Genomic DNA, 22,424 nt, shown 5'->3' with positions numbered 1-22,424 from the left:
TACTGTTCAACCTATACGTTGAAGGAGCAACAATAGAAAGAAAAGAAAGAATCAAGACTGGAATTAAAATTCGCTGTCAAAGAATATGTATGATAAGATTTTCTGATGGCATTGCTAACCCCGGTGAACGTAAAGAATAATTACAAGATCTGCCGAATGGGATGAATAATCTAATGAGTACAGAGTATGAATTTACACTAAATAGAGGAAAGACCTAAGTAATAAGGAGTAGCGAAAATGAGAACTGCGAAAAGAGACTCATCAGAATTGGGGATCACGAATTAGACGAAGTTAAAATATTCTGCTACTTGGGCAGTAAAATAACCCATCGTGGGTGGAGCAAGATAGACATAAAAAGTAAGCTAGCAGTAGCAAAGAGGGCACTTCTGGCCAAGAAAATTCTACGAGTATCAAAAAAAGACCTTAATTTGAGTAAGAAGTTTCTGAGTGTATGTTTCGAGCACAGCGTTATATGTTATTGAAATATGGACTGTGGGAAAACTGGGCCAGGGGAGAATCGAAGCATCTGAGATGTGGTGATACAGACAATGTTGAAAATTAGGTACAGGAAGACAGACTGGAATACAACCAGCAAAGAATTGAGGACATAGGATGCAAGTGCTACTTTGAGATGAAGAGGTTGTGGCATAGGAAGGGAATTCGTGGTAGCCCGAATTAACCCACTCAGAATACTGATGGCCAAAGAAGAAAGGTAAAAAGAATTGGCCGGCTTGTCGAATCGGGCAACATCCCTATTTGTGGAACATGGGGATGTGACAGTGGCCTAGTGCTCGACTGTATCTGTATTGGTACCTCAGGATAGGCATATTAGTCGTCATGGTCAAGGTAGACAGGACGCCACTAATTCCTCCCCTGTGCTAAACGTTTCGTCTCAGAGTAGCGCTTGCAATCTACGTAATCAATTTCTTGCTGAACCTATTCCAGTGTAATTAACTTTTCATAACTGTGTAAGAGGTCCCTGATTAAGGAATTTGCTGTTAGCGCACTCGAGCAGATGTAATTTCGATGGATTGCTCACGCGCTGCCTGTGATATGTAAGCTGTAAGAGGATCTGAGACCAAAGAGCAGTGTTGACTGCAGTAGGAACTGTGTGGCAGTAGGAGTAAGTTGTTGCTAGCAGTCTGGTGTATAGTGTTGGCTGGGCCGTTCGTGTACAGCGATGGCAGAGCCTGAGCGTTGTAGAATAAGGTAAAAGCAGCCTCGCGCATATATAGTATTGTTATATCAAGTCCCATGTAAATGTTTTTTTAAAAAATCGCTTGATAAGGATCTTTCTCATAAAAAGTAACTTTTGACAATCACTCAATTCAATTTAAAGAATTTACTAATTTCTCCGATCCTTGGTCATCCCGATTACTGAAAGGAAAAATCAGTTCTTTTATATAAGACAAATCTATCGGCCAGCATTGCACTTAGCGTTATCCGGCGACCTAATCAAGGTAAGATTTTTCAGTTTGTTCAGAATGATGCATCAGGGCCATAACGCAGCACTGCTGACGTCCAAAATTTACCAGGTTCAATTGACAGTCAATTATTGAAAGGTTATAAGTGAATCGCAAATTTATTGAGAGATTAGTCGTATTCTATTATTGGTAGATTACGGAATTTATCTGTGGGAGTTACGCTGAATGCTATAAATAATTATATTATTTTTTGCTCTTGGGAGGTTTCGGAAATTATTTTGTTCGGAGGTTACACATGTCGACACCCCGCCAGGATCGTATTTTTGTGAATTTCTGAGAAGTAGTTACTTATATATCTGCTCTTATTTACTTAATTTTAAATGTAGTTTACATCTGGCGCAACGCACTTACTAACTTGTCACTCTTTCACAGATCATTGGCAATTTATTGCTCTTTGTTTTTATTGTATTTGTTCCATTTTTGTTTTGTCCTTGTTTGATTTTTTGCTTAACTTTGATTTGTGAAAATGCCGCGCAAAACTGCTAACAGTACATCGCGATATGCAAGACTCGAATAATTTGACCGATAATACTAGCGACAGTCAGTATAATAGTGATAACCCTCTAATCACAGATAATCAGTGCGTGCCGATCACTAGTAATGATTTTAATGCTAATGATGAGCAAACAAATTCAATTGAGTCCTCTGTTAATTTAACGACAATTGATGACGCGGCACTTTCCATTACAATGAACGCTGTCCAGTTTGAAACACCTGATTTGCAAAATTTACGTAGCGAACAGATAATTGTTTCTAACGAAGGTGACCAATATACACAAAACACGACAGATTTATTTGATTCCGCTGTAGTGACCAACAGAGCACATCCGATTAGCAAACCTTTTTGTGAATCAGACAATGACCAAATGGTTATACAAAACTTGACACAAGCAGATACACCATCACACAGCACAGAGAATACAGCAGCTAATTTTGGCATGGATCGAGTTATGGCATTATTGCTAAAACTTAATGAAAATCTCAAACAACAAATTAATGAATCGAACAAACAACTTAATGAAAAACTGGACAAAAATTCCAGACAGTCGAATGAAAAACAAGACAACAATTACAAACAACTTAATGAAAAACTAGACAACAATTCCAAACAACTTAATGAAAAATTAGACAACAATTCCAACAACTTAGTGAACGATTTGAAATGCAATGATCATATAAAATTAATTGTTGGTAAGGCGTGTACCAGGTTGAAATTCATTGGGAGAGTCCTTAGAAAATGTAGTCCATCAACATGGGAGGTGGCTTACAAAACACTCGTTCGACCTTTACTTGAATATTGCTCATCCGTGTGGGATCCGTACCAGATCGGGTCGACGGAGGAGATAGAGAAGGTCCAAACAAGAGCGGCGTGTTTCGTCATAGGGTTATTTGGTAACCGTGATAGCGTTACGGAGATGTTTAGCAAACTCAAGTGGCAGACTCTGCAAGAGAGGCGCTCTGCATCGCGGTGTAGCTTGCTCGTCAGGTTTCGAGAGGGTACGTTTCTGGATGAGGTATCGAATATACTGCTTCCCCCTACTTATACCTCCCGTGGAGATCACGAATGTAAAATTAGAGAGATTCGAGCGCGCACGGAGGCTTTCAGACAGTCGTTCTTCCCGCGAACCATACGCGACTGTAACAGAAAAGAGAGATAATGACAGTGGCACGTAAAGTGCCCTCCGCCACACTCCGTTGGGTGGCTTGCGAAGTATGAATGTAGATGTAGATGTAGAACAGATTACACCGTTGCCGTGCAATGTCATGATACTAAAGAACAATTAGGTGAGGAAATTAAGGCTTGTGCTAGGAACAGTAGTGAAGAAATTAGATCTGTGGCACAAGAATTAAGTAATACACATGCAGCCACAACTAAATTACTTAGAGATGAAATTAGTGCAGTCGCTAAACAATGTTCTGCAAACGCAACACAGTTACGCGACGAGTTTAAATTAATGTCAGCAGAACTTTCACACACACTGGATGCGAAATTAGACAAGAAATTCGAACAAAAGAACAGCCTAATTGACGAACGTTTTAATCACCACCTACAAAATAGTGAAACGCGTTACCGTAAATTTATACAGGAACAGAACAAAGTAAGGAAACAATTCAAGGAAACAATTACTGCACAGAGAGAAGAAGATAAGCGAAAATTGTTTACGAAAGCAAAAACATACGTAGACAACAACATTGATACAGTATCAGATGAAATCAAACAGCTGAACACTGAATTGCATGATGAAATCTCCACTCTTAAAACAAAAGCAGACACTCATACAGTAGACTTTCAGACAATGGCCAGCAGACTTGAACAGTTGGAATTAATACAGGATCCCGATGCTATTAAAGCAGACGTTAAGAAATTGAATAAAACCACCCGTAAAATCCAAAAACAAATTAATGTTTGTGACACTAAAAATGACGATCAGGTAAAAGCGCTGACTGAAAAATTTGATGAATTGGCCACTCGTATTGACGTTATCGAAAATAATAATGATACCAAATCAGACGATACGTCACCAGTTTCGTTCATTCAAACACCCGAATTCCAAAATGTCAGCAGACAATCAGTGAGATAGGTTCGTCCAATAACACATTGCGTAGAAAAGTGTAGTCTTTACAGCAAGAAGTGACAGAGATGAAAAATGTTTCAGCCTCTAGCACGGCACAGCATACGCCACATTCCGAACATTTCTCACACTCACACAGCCACTATAATTTAGGTCATTTACAAAGAGTACGTGACTTAGAATACGAACAGACACAGACAAATAGATTCTCATACAATCCTGAACCTGTTCAGACATTCAGAGACGAAAATTTTGATTACAAGCACTTTCTATCCGTTAGGAAATTTAAAGTATTTAAGAATGACAGGACACAGATTCACCCCTTCGATTGGATACAACAATTTGCTTTTGAATTTTCACCGGCATTGCCTGAAATGCAGAAACTAAAAATTATTTGCAGCGCGTAAGTGACCTCAGGGGATTCATTACACTTCGATGAATATGTGCCGTAGCGTGCACAGGGCTCCGAGCCGTAGTGGTGCTGTTTCATCTTTAGTTTTCTGCATTGCTGCTTTCTATTCTACAATCCGTTATATCTGTCAAAACAACTCTTCAACTATCGATCTATCTAGGATTAAGAATAAGTAAAGAAAACCTGATGTGACAAGTTTTACCGAAAGTGACAGTTTTCTTTAGACACTCCCGAAGCGACAAGAATTCTTTAGACACTCCCGAAGCGACAAGAACTACCAGCGCAATTTTAATAACAGACAAAATGTTAATCATCAATATGTACAAAATTTTCAGCAATCGCAGACATATTTTGGCAACAATAGAGGGTTTTCTCCGCAACAGCATCTAAACCAGCCGATTAGCATACCTAACCAACAATGTAGTCTGCAAGGTCAACCAAGCTTTAATATTTCGCCGCCTACACGTATAGCGTCGGCTCCACCAAATAGTAACGCATAGCTACAAGGAAATCACTACGTACAGAAAACACACCATTTCAACTCATATCGCAATGCGCCGTATAGCAATGATTATCATGACAGACGTAAAAGTAATGAGCACAGTTTTCAGCGTATCAGTCGGTCTTACCAGCAGCAGAATCATCCACAACAACAGGTTATTATGAATGAACCAGGCAGTCGGTATCATCCCGAAACTAATACGTCAGGAAGAAATAACAGAATAGTACAAATAGTCGAGATGCCACAGCATCCTCCCGCAAATAACAGCAGTATCTGGTAAAGGAGTAGATGTAAAATTACAAACACACTTATCATTTTGTATTGCAGGTCATACGTTCCACTCAAATTTTTGGATTGTTCCCTTATTGAGAACAGACGTTATTTTAGGTACGAATTTTTTGGTACAACACGACGCAATTATTGACTTTCAAAATTCGCATTTAATGTTAAAGGATGAAAATGTACAACTGGCATTAGAATTTCAGCCTCTTTATCTGCAGAAGAACAAACAATTAATCGGACAGAGGTCATTTCTGCATCACGTAACACAGACTGTCATTCCTCATTGTCCACAGATACGTTCGTACACAACTACAATACACCAGACGAAGCCGACTAGGACGTTATGCAAATGATTTCTGAGAGTAAAACAGAGCAGTGCAAATACAGACGTTGAACGTACTCAACTATGCAATATCCTTTTACAGCAAGCTCCAGTTTTTGACAACACCCCTGGTACTATGTCCGGTTTCATGGATAAATTTCAAGCTAAACAGCACGACACGTTTAAAGCCAAACATTATCCCATTCCGTATATTCATAGAGAACAAGTTAAGAAAGAATTGCAAAGCTATGCTTGACCAAGGAATTATTGAACCGGCAGTTAGTTCGTACATAAACCCGCTCCATACTGTTAAGAAAAAGGATGGCTCACTTCGGCTCGTACTTGATTCGCGTCATGTCAACGACATTATTATTAATGAAACAGATCGCCCACAGACACTAGAAGAACTTCTTCAGAAATTTCATGGTACAGCTGTTTATAACACATTAGATTTGAAATCGGGATTTTGGCAAATTCAGCTCCAACTGAACTGCAGAAAGTACGCAGCATTTCTCTGTTTTGGTGACTTTTATCAATTTTGTAAATTACCGTTCGGTTTAACAATTTCTTCAGCAGCATTTATTCGCGGTTTGAATACTATACTTCCGACACAATTAAAAGACAGAACACAACGTATGTAGAAGACATTCTTATTGCAGAAGCTAACTGGTCTGAACACAATCAGATTTTGGAACGACTGTTGCAAAGTTTTCGTGCACAAGGACTCACAATTAATCTTAGCAAATCACACTTTGGCAAGACTTCTATAAGATTTCTTAGACATGTAATTTCAGCAGAAGGCATTGCGCCCGACCCGGAAAAACTTTAAGCTTTATGACATTACTGTTCCAACGACGAAGAAACAACTACGCAGCTTTCTGGGTTTAATTAACTTTTTCCGTAAATTTATTCATTGCTCTGCTTTAGACACCCCTAGATTATGCCAACTGACGGGTAAAAACACTATTTGGTCCTGGGATAGACAAGCGCAGTCTGAATTTGTCAATCTGAAATAAGCTTTGTTGAACGCACCACTTTTATCACACCCAGATTTCACTAGAAATTTTTCCATTGCCACCGACAGTTCTAACACAGCTTCAGGAGTACACATTTTTTCAGGAAATTGAAGAAGACGGTAATAGAGTAATTAAAAACATCGCCTTTGTAAGTCGCATTCTGTCACCTGCTGAACGCAATTATTCTGTTACAGAACTTTAATCATAATGTATTGTATGGGCATTTACCCGATTTAGGCATTTTCTTTATGGAAGACACACTACCGTTTACACAGACCACAGAGCTATCCAGTTTTTACTTTCCGCTAAATTTATACATGACAGATTAAGCAGATGGAAACTTTATTTACCGGAATTTAATTTTACAATTGTTCACATTCCGGTACACAAAATATTGTAGCAGACGCCCTATCCCGCTCTCTCAGCAACTTCTGCCAAGCAAATTCTAGCGTCATGTATATTCAACATGTTGCATTTGAAAATTTCATTTCATCATCATTACGAGACATAGCACAAGAGCAGAGTAAAGACGACGTATGGAAAGAAATTAAACACCTTTGGCAAGATAAGAATAACGTTACCATTAGAAACCATTACACGGTACGCAATAACATTCTGTTCCGCCGCTCTCACCCTGACGGCAACAACTGGTTATTGTGCATTCCTGAAGAACTTGTTAACAAATTAATTTGGTATACTCATTTGAGTTACGCACATTATGGAGCCAGAAAATGTTTTCTTATACTGAGACAGAACTGTTATTTTGCCAACATGGAGAAACGTATTCGACGAGTTTTAGCGTCATGTAAAATTTGCCAGAAAGCTAAATCAGACAAGACTTCACATATTCCTCCGTTACATCCCACTGTACCTGTTAAATTGAGACACATGGCCTCAGTAGACATTTTTGGACCGATTACCAGAACTAATAGAGGTTTTTGCTATATCTTTGTCGCTGTTGCACTCACTTCGAAATTTGTTACCTTCACTCCGTTACGCAAAGCTACTGCTAAATCTGTTTCGAATGCATTTGTAAAACATTTTCTACTTCATGTAGGGCATGTATTGAAAGTAATTTCCGACAATGGACCACAATTTCGATCTGCAATATGGACACGTATGTTACGAGCCAGAAACGTTTCTCCGATCTATATATCCAAGTATCATACTTCTTCGAACCCTTGTGAACGACTGATGAAAGAAATTGGTAAACTGTGTAGAATGTACTGCCATAAAAGACATATTGATTGGGATACACACATACTCTCATTCCAGGATGTAATTAACTCCATGCCAAATGAATCTACTATTCTATCTCCGACTGTTATATTGAAAAATGTTGAACCACCTAACAAAATTAAAGAATTAGTATTCTTTCCTACATATCGTCGACTACGCCACCATGAAATAATTGACATTGCACTCAACAACATCAAACGTGCCGCAGAGCGCCGGCGAAGACAGCAAACACAGGTTTGTAGACGCTGTGACCTTCACATAGGACAGAAGATATTAGTACTTACACACTATTTATCCAACAGAGGAAAGAGTAGATGCAGTAAATTTGAACTTCTATACGCAGGTCCATATAGAATACGAAGCATTCCTCACCCTAATGTAGTGCACGTTGAAACTTTGAGAACCAGAAAAAGCAAAGGCAATCACCATGTCTCCAGTATTAAACCCTTTATTGAATGAATATACTTTATGGTTTATCACACTGTAATGCCATTTCCAGAAATTTATGACCACTTACTGATGATGATTGTATTTTTTCTTGGCAAGTGCCCGGCAAGGTAAGGTTAGCAGGTCGCTTTTCTTGTCGTTAGACATTAGACCGTGCTCATTTTTTATTTTTTGTGTATGTATGATTGTTTTCCTATCGAAAGTAGAATTTTTGTCTGTATGCACTATGAAATGTTTAAGATGTAACAAACAGCAGTTGACATAGACATTTTGCATTATGATATCTCAACATCTTGACTATTCTACATTTTTTTGCTACTACATTATGATACTGTGTGTATGTTTTATGCACTTAAAAACTGTCTGTTTTTGACCTAATATGTTTTCTGTCATGCTATGCTGTATGCTTAATTATATCACTAGAAACAAGATTTAATTTAATGAGTATGTGAGTATGTGATTAAATGCAAGATATTAATCCTTATTCATCATTTTTCAGAAAGCAATACCATGTAAAAGAAATGAATTAAACAACCACAGTGGTTTACTATGAAATGGAAATTTTACCATCAGAATGAAGGAAAGAAAATGCAATATCTTGTCATGAAGAGTAAATGGATCAGAATTAACAAGCATTAACCAGAATATACTGTACACATCGTATGATAGCAGTCTTGACTAATTATTTATCTTTCAGAATACAAGGCGATTGATGCAGGCTGTCAGACAGAACTACACATGTTAGTTTTAGTGATGAAGTATGCTAGAAATAAGAAACACCATACTATGAATAGTTATATGAAGTAAATGGTAATATGAATGTGAATAATGAAGTGTCTATTTTTTGCAGATGATAATAAATGATGAATAGTTGTATGAAGAATAGGGCAATATGAATAATGAAGTTTTTTTTGCAGATGACGATAATGATGAAGTTTATATATTTACTGTTAGTTAAGAAATGCTATGTAGTTATTTAAGTATTTGTTGCAGTTACTTTTGACTGTATGTCTTATGTCGCATAGTATAATGACTGAATGTTTTGAGAAAGACAGCTAGAGTACATACATACTAAGTACACGTTTCATTACCTGTTAATTCGAAGTTTACTATTTTTCAGCATAATATGCATTTCTTCTTTCAGCTCAATAATCCATTTTGCTATTTTTTCCAGGAGAAGCTCTTCGTGACATAAAATGCTATAAGCAGTTAGTTATTAAACCTGTTCTAGTACTTGCATTTTTTTACCCAGTTGTGTCTATCATTTATGAATGTGATCACATATACTGTACTTGTTTCATAACCTTGCTGCAGCTGACTCATGACGAATGACGTTAATAATCCTTATTTCCAGCAATAAGTCAAGAGCAAAGATTTTCATGCCCCAGCAATTATCGATCCTAACGCAGTGCATTGCTAGCCAAAAAAAAAAAATTATTACGAGTCCCTACTATTACCAGTATACAACTAAATAAATGCTACCAGTTTAAGATATATTTTTAGTCCTAAAGATAATGCAAATTTTCTGTGTATTGATTCCATTATGTCTATGTATTATTGGACCACCGACCTTGAGTAGTAGTTCCAATGTCTTACATTTCAAATATGTCTTATGTCACTTACATGATATCATATGTGAACACCAGTAGCTTGATGCTACACTCAATAGCTCCTGTTTTAAATGATGACTTGTGAATAACACTGAATAATGTTTTGTAACACTATATGAATACTTTGTAACTAGCCAATGAGTGCCAATAATTATTCATATCGGTTGATACACTTGTGTAATTCTATGATGACTAGCATTAGACTTAATGTGTCTTTCACCTTCTGACCTAATTACCAGCAATTACTACATTATCCGTTTGTCCTGTCCATCCTCATGATCATGGAGCACTATATTGGTTTTTGCACTAATTCTCTGTTGATGTGAGAGTATGGATTCTACAAGAATGTGGTATTGACATATCAAGTTGTCCACCACTCTAACCGAAGGAGATGTCATTATGGTCCTACTGTTTGGTGTACCTAATGTACTACCAAATGATAACATACAATATTAATACAAGATTTCAGTGTCTTGGTTACACTGATGAATACTTCAGGGAAGAGAAGTTCAGATTGTCTCACTTGGTGTTGTGCTTCTGTAGAAAGGTATGGACTTTCAGTGCAGCTACGTGTAACCTACAAGCTGACACATTTATATGTCGTTGTCATTTGCTGTTATATAAATTCGTAACGCTGCTATGTAGTGCGAGCACACATGTCCATATATCGTACAACACGTCTGTACAAACATATGTTCGTTCCATCATCACTAGTAACATTTGCACTAAACCAGCAGCGAACTACTCGCTGCTGTGGTTTATATGTTTTCTTCTACAGAAACAAAAACTGGAGGCACAATTAGTAACAACAAACTTGTTTTCGCTGGCGTAAACCTCATACTTTATGAAATACGTAGACGTCTGACGGATGGCAGCGGCTCCACAACTTCTGCCGCAAGGTGCAGACATGAGCTGCCGCCAGCAGGCTTCAGGACAGAGCAGACAACCACTAATTGTGCCTCAAGTTTTCATTTAGGCAGAAAACACAAGCACCTTTTGGAAAACGTAGCTTTGCGTTAAAAGTGATGTTTGCTATGTGTAAGGGTTGTGCACTCCTGTATATGGTGGTAGCCCCTGAGATAGGCACTTTCCTGGCCATCTGCATTTCTACATTGTGTTTCATTTCGAAAATATATGAGTTGGCAAGGTTAGGTGCGACCCCACGTATACAGTGAAACCACAATGTAAATAGCCTGAACAATTATTTTTTAATGTTGCCCGATTTGCACATAGATCTACTACTTGTACCTAACGAATCTTCACATCTGGTCTTGACTTATCAACAATGGACAAACTATAAAAAAAGAGAGCTGGACAGACACTGGGAAGTATATGTCTGCATTACGCAAACACGCCTACATCACCGAATTTCACGCACACAAGTTAAAAATCAAAAACGTCTCCTGCATTTGAGGATCTTCATGACACAATAAAACAGGAACGCTTGTTGGATGGCTCACCACTAATTTCTCTAAGTTTTGCAGTAAACGGTATTGCTGTGTTTGGTAGAAACTACAGGAAAACCATGGGTGGTTTACATCTACTATTTCTTCTTTCTTCTGACAGTCGCAGAAAATGTTATACTTGATGCCCCTTTTGATGTAAATGGGTATGAGTTGAACTATGGTTTGCACTCTTTCATGCGAAGGTAGTTATCCAAGTCGCTTGTAAATTTCGAAATAAATGCCGGTAGGGTCCGAAATTAATATTGATCTGTATGACAGATTGAATGGTTGCTATCCTCTGTCGAATCTTCCTGGGACACTTTGGGTATCTCACAAGTTAAAATCCTACGCCATCTAGAAGAAGGTATCATGGAAAATAAAAATATTAAAGGTCGGTATTGCAAACGACAAAATTGACAACATCGGTCGTAAGAAGGCTAAAATCGTTTATTACAGCAGTTTGATTTCTGTCACTGTGTGACCATTTTCAGTGAAAATATTAAAGGCTTTAAGACTACTGTAATAAAGGCACTAATTACAACTTAACCCGGTTACATTACAGAAGACCACAGCAACTAACGAACAAATTTTGAACTAAAAAGTTGTTCGTTAGCTGCTGTGTCCTTCTGTATTGACACCATGTTGAATTTGCAATATTCGGTTTCATTACACGTGTCTTCCAGACACTAATCTTTGCACTGAAGATGATCACAGAGTGACTGAAATCAAATTTTTGAAATAAATAATTGTAAACCTCTTACGACCTATTCTGAAAATTTTGTTGTCTGCAATACTAATATTGTGGTCGTTGAGCAATTGATTCCCATTGGAATCCAACTTCAATAAAGCTCTACATATAGTTAAAATGCATCATTATTCTCAATATATTGATAGGGTAAAATCGGTTAGTAAATATCGATTTTATGTCTGGCAAAAAACGATGTATTTCTGTTATTTTGTAACCAGATGCAGTATGTAATGACACACTCCGACGCAGAGACATACAATATCCTAAAGGCTGCGCCAAAGATTATATTGAGAGGGATGTAGAATATAATCTCTGTAATGTTCATATTGGATTCTGTTTTGTTTCATACGCCAAGAAAGAGTTAAGATACACTTTCGATTGTTACCTTGTAGGGGATGGACGTAACTTTTGGTGTGTGCGGAAAGGCAGCCATCTTGATAGTATTTATTGTTTGTGCGACGAGCAGAGCAAGTCTTATTGTGTTGTGAATAAAAAATAGTGAGAAGTATGTAAGTTTTACGAGAATTATTTAAAGGACGTGGCATTCTATTCCTTGATCTCCACCGTCTTTGTGAAGTAAACCGATGCCGACCTAAGAAGATACACACGGTCAACAAAGAGAAGAACATCGATGGCGACTAATGGATTAATATTGCGGCAGAAGGACTAATTATACGTCTAAGGTGAGAACTCTGATTAAATCAACACTGACGTGGAACTCAAAAATGTAATTAATCGGAATTTTAAATTATATTACAGGCAAATTTCACGCAGTATTGAATTGTCCGCATTCAAGCCGGTCAATACAGTCCGTAAAAAAGCCTTCCAAAAATTCTGAAGTTACAGTTCCTTATTCATAATTTTTCTTCTCTTTTCAAAAAATCTATAAATTTAATTTTTTTTAAATTAATTGCGCCATAAGTATTATTCTCCCTAGCGCCAGAGGGTTCGGTCTAAAAGAACATTGAGCATGATTTGAAGGATGAACTGCTGTAGTTTGCCCGGAAACCGCGTGGAGGAAGTCAGTGATCGTTTTGCTCGTTGCTAAACGTGGCTCACGGGCTTCGTTTAGCTGCCCCAGCTAACGGAGGACTTGACAAGCTGTGCGGGTCCTAGTTTGACTAGGGCGGGATGTGACGAATGGCTGCCTCCATATGCAGAGCGGATGAATTAACGGAGTTGCGTAATGGCGTTATTCCCCTGCTTTGCATGATTCCGCCCGCGTTGGCGGCCGGTTGCCGGCAGTACGCGGCAACTGCAGCGTGCGCACTTGGCTGAATATTCAGAACGTTTTCCCCAGACAGCGCGGCTGTGCCGGCAATCAAGACTGACAATCGACACTAACGACAGCCGTTACCGCTGTCCCCTTCCGCAGGGCAGCTGTTTGCGTCACGTGAATACTGCAGGCTACATCTGTTGTTCTGGAGCAGTTCCGTTAATCACGTCCGGTGAATACGCTAGGATGAACTTGGTGCTAAATCAGGGGCAGTCGTCTGCAGGTAATGTGTTATGCTGCCTAAACAGAGTTCATTAGAGTTTTATTGTTGCTTATTAGGTGGACAAAGGACACTTTTACAACATATTCGGTTAAAATTACCTTGATCGCAAAGCTGACCAGATTCGACGGCTAAAAAAGTCATCGTCATAGTTCTGAAAATATAGGGAAATACAAAGATGATACTACTATTGATAAATATTAAATTCATAGTTTCATGAATATGAAGAAAATAGTACGAGGCATGTTCAGAAACTAAGTGTATGTGACCATAACGGGCTGTGGTTATTTTGGTTTTGAGGATTGGCAACAGTGAGTGGTTGAGGGGGATCCCCTGGCCAGGACGAGCATCGCAGGATCACGATAGTACGTACACTCACGTTGTACTGTCCAGCTGCATGATAGGTCTCGGCAAAGAATTTCTCGAACTACTCGCAAAAGGAATAAAACAAACCGATTTTTTTTCGCGAATAAAAACGGTCTGTGGCGGAGGTGAGTAGAGAGTGTGTGTTTAACTCGCATACTGAGTTTAATGGAGGCAGAACAAATGTTCATGAAGAACAGAGAAGAGAAAGACTTTTCATTTAGTTGGTGCAAAAATCGAGGAAACTACTTTTGAAGGTCTCCGATTAATAGTAGATACAATCTTGGCAATGGTATTGAGAAGTCTATTATACGAAGCACGCTGGGATACAGGAAACTATGCGCAAGATGGGTACCAAAACAGCTGACAAAGCCGCACAAGAAAAATGGGGGCAATTTCAAAACCAAGTTTCTTGGGCGACTTTAATTGAAAGATGATATTCTGAGCTCTTTTACGACTGGAGACGAAATGTGGGTGCCTCATTACATCCCTGAGGAGACAGAAAGGCAGTCTTCACAGTGGCTTAAATCAATTTCCCACCTGAAAAAACGTCCCAAATCACAAATTCGCGCAAAAAGGTCATGGCCTCCGTGTTTTGGCACAAAAAGGCATACTTTTGTTCGAATTTATCCCTCAGAGTTATATCATCAAAGCCTAAAAACTCACAAGGAGCATTCAAAACGAAATAGGGGAAGGCTGACTAGAGGAGTGTGTGTGGCACGACGGACCTCGTCCCCACACAGCCTTAGCCAACAAGTTGCTCTTGGACTCATTTGGTTGGGAGGATTTGAATCGCCCTATGTTATCCTGACCTGGCGCCCTCAGATCATCATCTTTTCATCTTCCTGAAGGCTGATACGAATGGAATTAATCTTTCAACCGACGAGCAGGTGCAGGAAGAGGTTCTGAAGTGAGGGAAGAAACTCGTGCGTGAGTTCTTCTAGGAGGGCATAAACAAGTTTGCGCTGCGGTGTGCCACATGCAATGAACAGGATGATGACGAGAAAAATAATCAACAAGTGTTTCAACAATATCTTGCAGTTTTTTCAGTACAGTTTTTCTAAAAAAAGTATGAAAACCTAATACACTTCCTTTCTGAACGTGGCTCGTCCATCATCCTGTGATGGCACCAGGTAACGTGTCACAGTGATGATGTGAAGTACATCCCAAGAAAATAATACAAACTGTCGTTCCTGATTCAATGCACGCTTACACTTCCTCAACACTTACACTTTACCGGCAGAGGGTTCAGAAGGACGCGCGGCTTACACATAAAAGCAGAAACAGATACGTATTACCAAAATGTAAAAAAAATAATGACTTGACAATCAATATCAGGAAACTTTGATAAAAATGAATAAGAAAAACGTCTGTCACTCAGAGATCACAGAAAATGTCATTCTAACATTCGTAATTACTTGCTGGGAACGAAGAGGTTATAAAATGGGAAAAAAAACATAAAGCGCGAATAAATACTTGAGAAAGCATATATTTAAATCCTCAATATATTCCGGAAACGTTGTAACTGGCTCTGGTTCAGTATGTATGGTATGGACTAAGAAGTATCTTATTCTATACCATTCCCATTTTCTGAGAGGAGTTCATGCAGAGAAATAAATAGGAGCAAAAGGCTAGACGAAAGATGCCTAGGATTTATTTGAGGGAGCGCTGATTGTAGTATTCACAATGATGAATAGGAAGAAATTGATCCCTCGCTGGGACTAATTCTTTGATCAGTTGTATACTGCAAGGAAAATTCCTGTGAGTTCATAATGCGCAAGAGATGTAGTACTTTTTCTTTCGTGGGGTGATTACCCGAAGTACTACCGCCATCGTACATTTACCTCTGCATTTCCTTGCCGACAGCATCGAAGTATGTTAGATTCTCTCTCTCTTTCTGCCAATGTCGTGCGAGTTGATAGTTTTCCTGTCAACACGCTGCTTTCACACAATGTAAGTCGTTTCATCACGTACACTTTAGCACTGCACTTGTTTCTACTCGTTCTCCTCCGACTAAGAGCCAATTCCACCAACATAAGGACATGAAGAAAAGCAAAGGCTTGAAAATAAGTAAGTAAACAAAAATCGACAAGCATTCGTAGAAATACATGGCTAAAGAGTAAAATAATAAGCACTGGCAGTTAATAATGCAAATAATAAAATTTCACAATTAATGTTAAATGAGGGGTATAAAATCATGCAAGACTTGAAGAAAGCCAAGTTGCCTGACGACGATGGAAATTATAAAAGTAAAAAAAAATTTGTAATGCCAAAGCAACCTCTGAATCTATTTCTAAGGTATGTGAGACGAATATAACAACTGACTTTATTCTGTCCCATATGATAAGTTATGCAACAGATAAGAACGGCAGCTTAAATGCCTAAATGAACACATCAAAGAGTATAGAAATAAATGGAGACATTTTGTCACAAGAATGCATTAAAATATAATGCTCTAACCAGTAATGAATTATAGACCAGAAGAGAAAAAATAAATTTCTAGACAATCAAATAGAAACAGAAACCAGCCACAAACAGTAGAGGAACTGAGCAAGACGATATACCAGGCAAAAACCTAAAACATGAAGAAACAAGAAATAGAAAATTCCGAAACACTGGGTAAATGATGAATTCTTTTATCTTATGAAACAGGAAAGGCAAATTATTAAAAAAAAGAAAGCTACAGATTTATCGTCTCTCCACATCTTTTTACAATAAACGCTCGGTTTCTACACAAGAAAGGACTATACCGTCTCTAGAAGTGCTAATAGTGCAACAGACTAGACGCAAGTCTGTTCTAAGCTGTAAAGTGAAGAATTGAGTAGAAATTACCAGTTTGGAGGAATTAAAAGATGCTGACTCAATGTCAGTGAAATATCGACTAACGTTACTTGATAATCAATATCTGATTTAGTATCTGTTAAGATGCTGGAAAATATACTCTAAAAGTGAATCACACTGCATCATCAACATTTTGTGATATACAGAATTAAGTCAGCAAGGAAAATCCGTGCCACTAAAATTAAAATTAAACTTTTCACGCATCAAAAAATAATACAATAAAATTTGGTACTTTCGAACCTTTGGCAGTTCTATGCCGAGGCAGATAAGTTATTTAGAGTGTTCTACAGGAAAAACGAGAGCCGTTGCTCAGATGTTGATGTGAGGTCAGCGAACATCTTATATTTTTAATTCTGCCGTAGCGAGGGGCGAGCCTCCCCTCGTACCGAGCAATGTCACACAGGGCAGAAAACTGGTAGATGTAAATGAACTCAGTGACCTATGTAAGAAGAGAAGGTTACGAGTAAATATAGCATCATGATTAATTACAGGGGTAAACGACGGCAGATGAAAGATAAGACTAGTTATCACGTAATGGATTAGGAAGTCACCGCTAGTTAATTTATTCGTAAAAAACTGCAATAATTACGGAAGTATTAATAAATTGAGACACTTCATATTAGATGAGCGTAAGCAGTTAATTTTTATTCTCAGTGTTATCATTTTCGATTAGTAGGCCATTATTAAGCCGAATCAAAGCGTGACCACTTTGTCACTATAATATTTGAAGGTGTGGAAATAAAACCGCGTAGAGTTGTGAGTGCTAACAGATAAGCAACACTCCATGAAAGAACTGCATACATCAGTATGTACTACGAACGTATTCCTTGGAACAGTGCGGCTAAATTTGGCGTTAATGGACTAGGCAGCAGGCTACCGACTACAGCGCCTTTGCTAGCAGCACGACATCGCCTGCAGCGCCCGTCCTGTTCTCGTAACGGTATTTGTTGGACCCTAGACGACTGCAAAACTGTGGCGTGGTTAGATGAACCCCGATTTCAGTTGGTGAGAGCTGATGGTATGTATTTAATGTGATGCAGACACGACGAAGGCATGGACCGAAATTGACGACAAGGCACTGTGCAAGCTGGTAATGGCTTCAATGGTGTTGCCTATGTTTACATGGATTGGACTCTCTCCTTTGGCCCAACTGAACGGATCGTTGACTGAAAATACTGTGTTCGGCTACTTGGAGAGTTCATATTTCCAAACGCTTCATGTCACTAGGTCACAAATGTTCGCGATTGATTTGAAGACCATTCTGGACAGTTCGAGAGAATGACTTGGCCATCTTGATCGCCTGATAAGGATCCTGTCGAACATTGATGGGGCATCTACATCTACATACATACTCGGCAATCCACCATACGGTGCGTGGCGGAGGTACCTCGTACCACAACTAGCATCTTCTCTCCCTGTTCCACTCCCAAACAGATCGAGGGAAAAATGACTGCCTATATGCCTTTGTACGAGCCCTAATCTCTCTTGTCTTATCTTTGTGATCTTTCCGCGAAATGTAAGTTGGTGGTTGTAAAACTGTACTGCAGTCAGCCTCAAATGCTGTTTCTCTAAATTTCCTCAGTAGCGATTCACGAAAATAACGCCTCATTTCCTCTAGAGACTCCCACCCGAGTTCTGAAGCATTTCCGTAACACTCGCGTGATGATCAAACCTACCAGTAACAAATCTAGCAGCCCGCCTCTGAATTGCTTCTATCTCCTCCCTCAATGCAACCTGATAGGGATCCCAAACGCTCGAGGAGTACTCATGAATAGGTCGTATTAGTGTTTTATAAGCGGTCTCCTTTACAGATGAACCACATCTTCCCAAAATTCTACCAATGAACCGAAGACGACCATCCGCCTTCCCTACAACTGCCATTAAATGCATGTCCCATTTCATGCCGCTCTGTAGTGTTACGCCCAAACATTTAATCGATGTGATTCTGTCAAGCGCTACACTACTAATTTAGTATTCAAACATTACCAGATTCTTTTTCCTATTCATCTGTATTAATTTACATTTATCTATATTTAGAGTTAGCTGCCATACTTTACACCAATCACAGATCCTGTGCAAGTCATCTTGTATCCTCATACAGTCACTCAACGACGACACCTTCCCGTACACCACAGCATCATCAGAAAACAGCCATACATTGCTATCCGCCCTATCCAAAAGATCATTTATGTAGATTGAAAACAAGAGCGGACCTACCACACTTCCCTGGGTCACTCCAGATGATACCCTCACCTCCGACGAACACTCACCGTCGAGGACAACGTACCGAGTTCTACTAGCTAAGAAGTCTTAGAGCCATTCACATATTTGGGAACCAATCCCATATGCTCGTACCTTAGTTAGGAGTCTGCAGAGGGGCACCGAGTCAAACGCTCTCCGGAATTCAAGGAATATGGCATCGGTCTGATACTCTTCGCAGAATATTATGTGAAAAAAGTGCGAGTTGCGTTTCGCAGGAGTGATTCTTTCTAAAGCCGCATTGATGCATGGACAGCAACTACTCTGTCTCAAGGAAATTCATTATATTCGACCTGAGAATATAACCGACAGGTCAGTTAGTGCATAATATCCTGCACCGGTACAATTCTCAGTTTAAGGGCGGCCATGGAAGCAATATAGCTCAATATTTCTGCAGTGGACTTCCAGGGCCACGTCGAGTTGTGGCACCACGGCAGGCAAAAGGAGGTCCGACACGATATCATAAGGTACCCTATGACCTCTGTCGCTTCAGTGTTTATGGCGGTGCAGCACACAGTTTACCTGGAGGAAGACACTGTGCCAGCCTTGGTTGCGACACTGCAGCTGGCTCTGTAATTGGCACACAGGTGCGGGAGGGGAGCGGAAGCTCACGGTTGCCGGCGCTCAGCGGCGCGCCGGAGGCGGGCATAACTGATTTCCCACCCGCCGCGCGGCGTGTTTTTACAAACAGAACACGGGACCAGTGGGTCTGTCCGGCGCAAAAGACGGCGAGGAGCGCTCGGCCATCTTCTCCGGCGAGTAATCAAGCCAGCAGGGAGCTGCGCTTTGAACGGCCACAGGCCACAGCATACGTCAGCCCACTGATGTCATCCGCACGGTTTCTCACTCCGAGGAACGCAGACCTCTTGCTCTCCGTGGCGAAATTTTAATTTAGTTCAAAGCTTTCCGAAGGAGACAGCTGACAAAAGGTTCTTTTTCCGCGTTGAACCTTTAAAGATCTCTTTTTTTTCACCACATAAGTTAATTTAATTAACGTGACACACTCGTCTTTATATAAGCGAACAACTGTTGCGCATCTCGCCTTGAGAGAGCATCAATTTCATTCTTGAACTGTTGTACATCGTTTCGTTTTATTTGTTCTAACCATATGCTGGAACTCGGACTAGATAACAAAGAGTCCCCATAAATGTTAACCCTCTGCTGTGTTACGTGGCTTTATGCTTAATTACAAACTTACTATTTTATCAGTTGATTTGTTTTCACCACTAACGCTCGCTGTTTACGTCCTTCTTCGTTGCTGAGCGATGTATCACTTTTCATTCTGAAGCCGCAAATCTTCCATTCCTATATCTTTACCACTTTTTATCTATATAAATGATGAACTATTGGTTTTGCCGTTTAACAATTTTTTAATAACTGTGGAAGTATTACAGGCATCGGGTCCCACGTAATGTGTCACCCGCCTATACGTTTTACATGAACCTTTCAAGACGCGGTCGATCTGTTTACAAATAGAAGGCAGAATATCTCTTCCTTTGACGTTGAACAACAACGGCCTAGAAAGCTTTATGCCCTCGTGGCCCAGGCTCTTCCATGGCTCGCGGTAGTTTGCAGCATTCGTTTAATTCCTTGCCCACCTGCCGCTACGTCGAACTTTCGTGGTGATCGTTGGGCAAAGTCTTCCACGTTATCTGCTACTTAAATAAACTTTCTTCCCACAGTATTTCTCAAAACCAAAAAACAAACTTAAAGAACATAATCATAGTAACTGTTCTTACAATTATTCGTATAAGTCTTGGTCGATTCAATGAGGGGTGGGACAGGCCTAAGCCTTGTGACACCACAGCTGTTATCAAGACTAAATAGTAGTTATATTTATGGGAGTAACGTTCGTTTTTTTATTACAGGTTTACTAGGGAGCCCATGAAGTTTCTGTATCTCTTTCAAAACTTTCGCCACACAGAGACCTTTGTGAGCTATACCGTGAAAATAACTTGTGGCTAGCAGAAACCAAATCACCGATTTCTGTGCAGTAAAAATTTGTATACCATTATGGAAAGAAAGCACCTGAAGTGAAATTAATCAGAACGTGGACGGAAACTCTTTTTAGCAACCGGGGGCGGTCCTGAAAAGGAAAAGCAGTGGCAGATGATATGTTCCAGAGCAGAGTGTGCTAGCAGTTCAAACCGCATTCAGAAACTGATTATACTGACTTAGAGAGAGCTTCAAGTGCCAAAGAGTGTAATGCATTAAGTGGTTTGCGAAGGTCTTAAATTTTAGGCGTACAAGATCCATATTGTTCAGAGATTACAACCAGATGTTAGCCCAAAACGTGAACAATTTGCAATGGGCATGCTGAACTGCCTGAATGAGGACAATGATTTCTTGAAGCGTGTGCGTTATTCCGATGAACTAAATTTCATGTTTGTGCCTCAGTTAACCGCCATAATGACGGATCTGTGGATCGGATCAGAAAATCCTCATGTCGAACGAGAACACATTCGTGACTATGTAAATATTGATGTGTGGTGCAGGTTAATGTCTGATCGGGTAATTTGCCCATTTTTCTTCCTTGACAGCAATGTAAGTTTATCAAGACAAGTTGATGAATTATGTCGATCCCCAGCTACAGGATGTGCGAGACACTAACATCTTTCAGCAAGATCGCGCTCCCTCTCATTGGCCTCTAGAAGTCCGCGATTGTTTTAATGAAACCTTCACCAACAGGTGGATTGGCAGATAGGGCCAAATTCCATTGCCAGCTAGATCACCTAACATTAACCCCTTAGATTTCTTTCTACACTGCACGGAAGAGCATTTCCTGATATTGTGACATTGCAGCAACGTAACGAAGATGCAATTGGGCCAATCACACAAGACATGTTGCAGAAGGTGTGGCAGGAGATTGATTAACGGCTTGATAGTCAACGTGTTACTAGGGGTGCATACGTTATCTGTATTAAATGCTTACGTAAGGTCCAAAACTTAATTAGTAGAGCCATATGTTGTACAGCGCTTGTTTCATTTATTGTATCCAACAAAGATTTACATTGTTTGGTTTTCTGGTTAACATTTATGGAACATGCTGCTATTCCGGTGGAACTTTCGTTAACACGCCTAGGAAAACATGGTATATAAGTGAAAGGTGTTTCGTCTACTGTGTTAATTGTGCATAATGAACCAGAAATAAACCAATAACATTTCGGAGGGCTTCTGTAGTTTTTCTGAGAGTCCTGGCACAATGGACACGTCATCTTCGATGGTTCGTTACAGAGTAATAATTTAATTACGGTGCATTCTGTTACTTACCCACATTACTTTTATTTCTGCGACAGCGGCTTCACATTAGTGAAAATATATGCAAGACGTAAAAATCAAAATACACAGTAATGCAGCGATGCTTCGGCGAAACACATACATTACT

Source organism: Schistocerca gregaria, chromosome 7 (assembly GCF_023897955.1).
Source record: "Schistocerca gregaria isolate iqSchGreg1 chromosome 7, iqSchGreg1.2, whole genome shotgun sequence".
Taxonomy (NCBI): Eukaryota; Metazoa; Arthropoda; class Insecta; order Orthoptera; family Acrididae; genus Schistocerca; species Schistocerca gregaria.
This window is presented reverse-complemented; position numbering follows the sequence as displayed.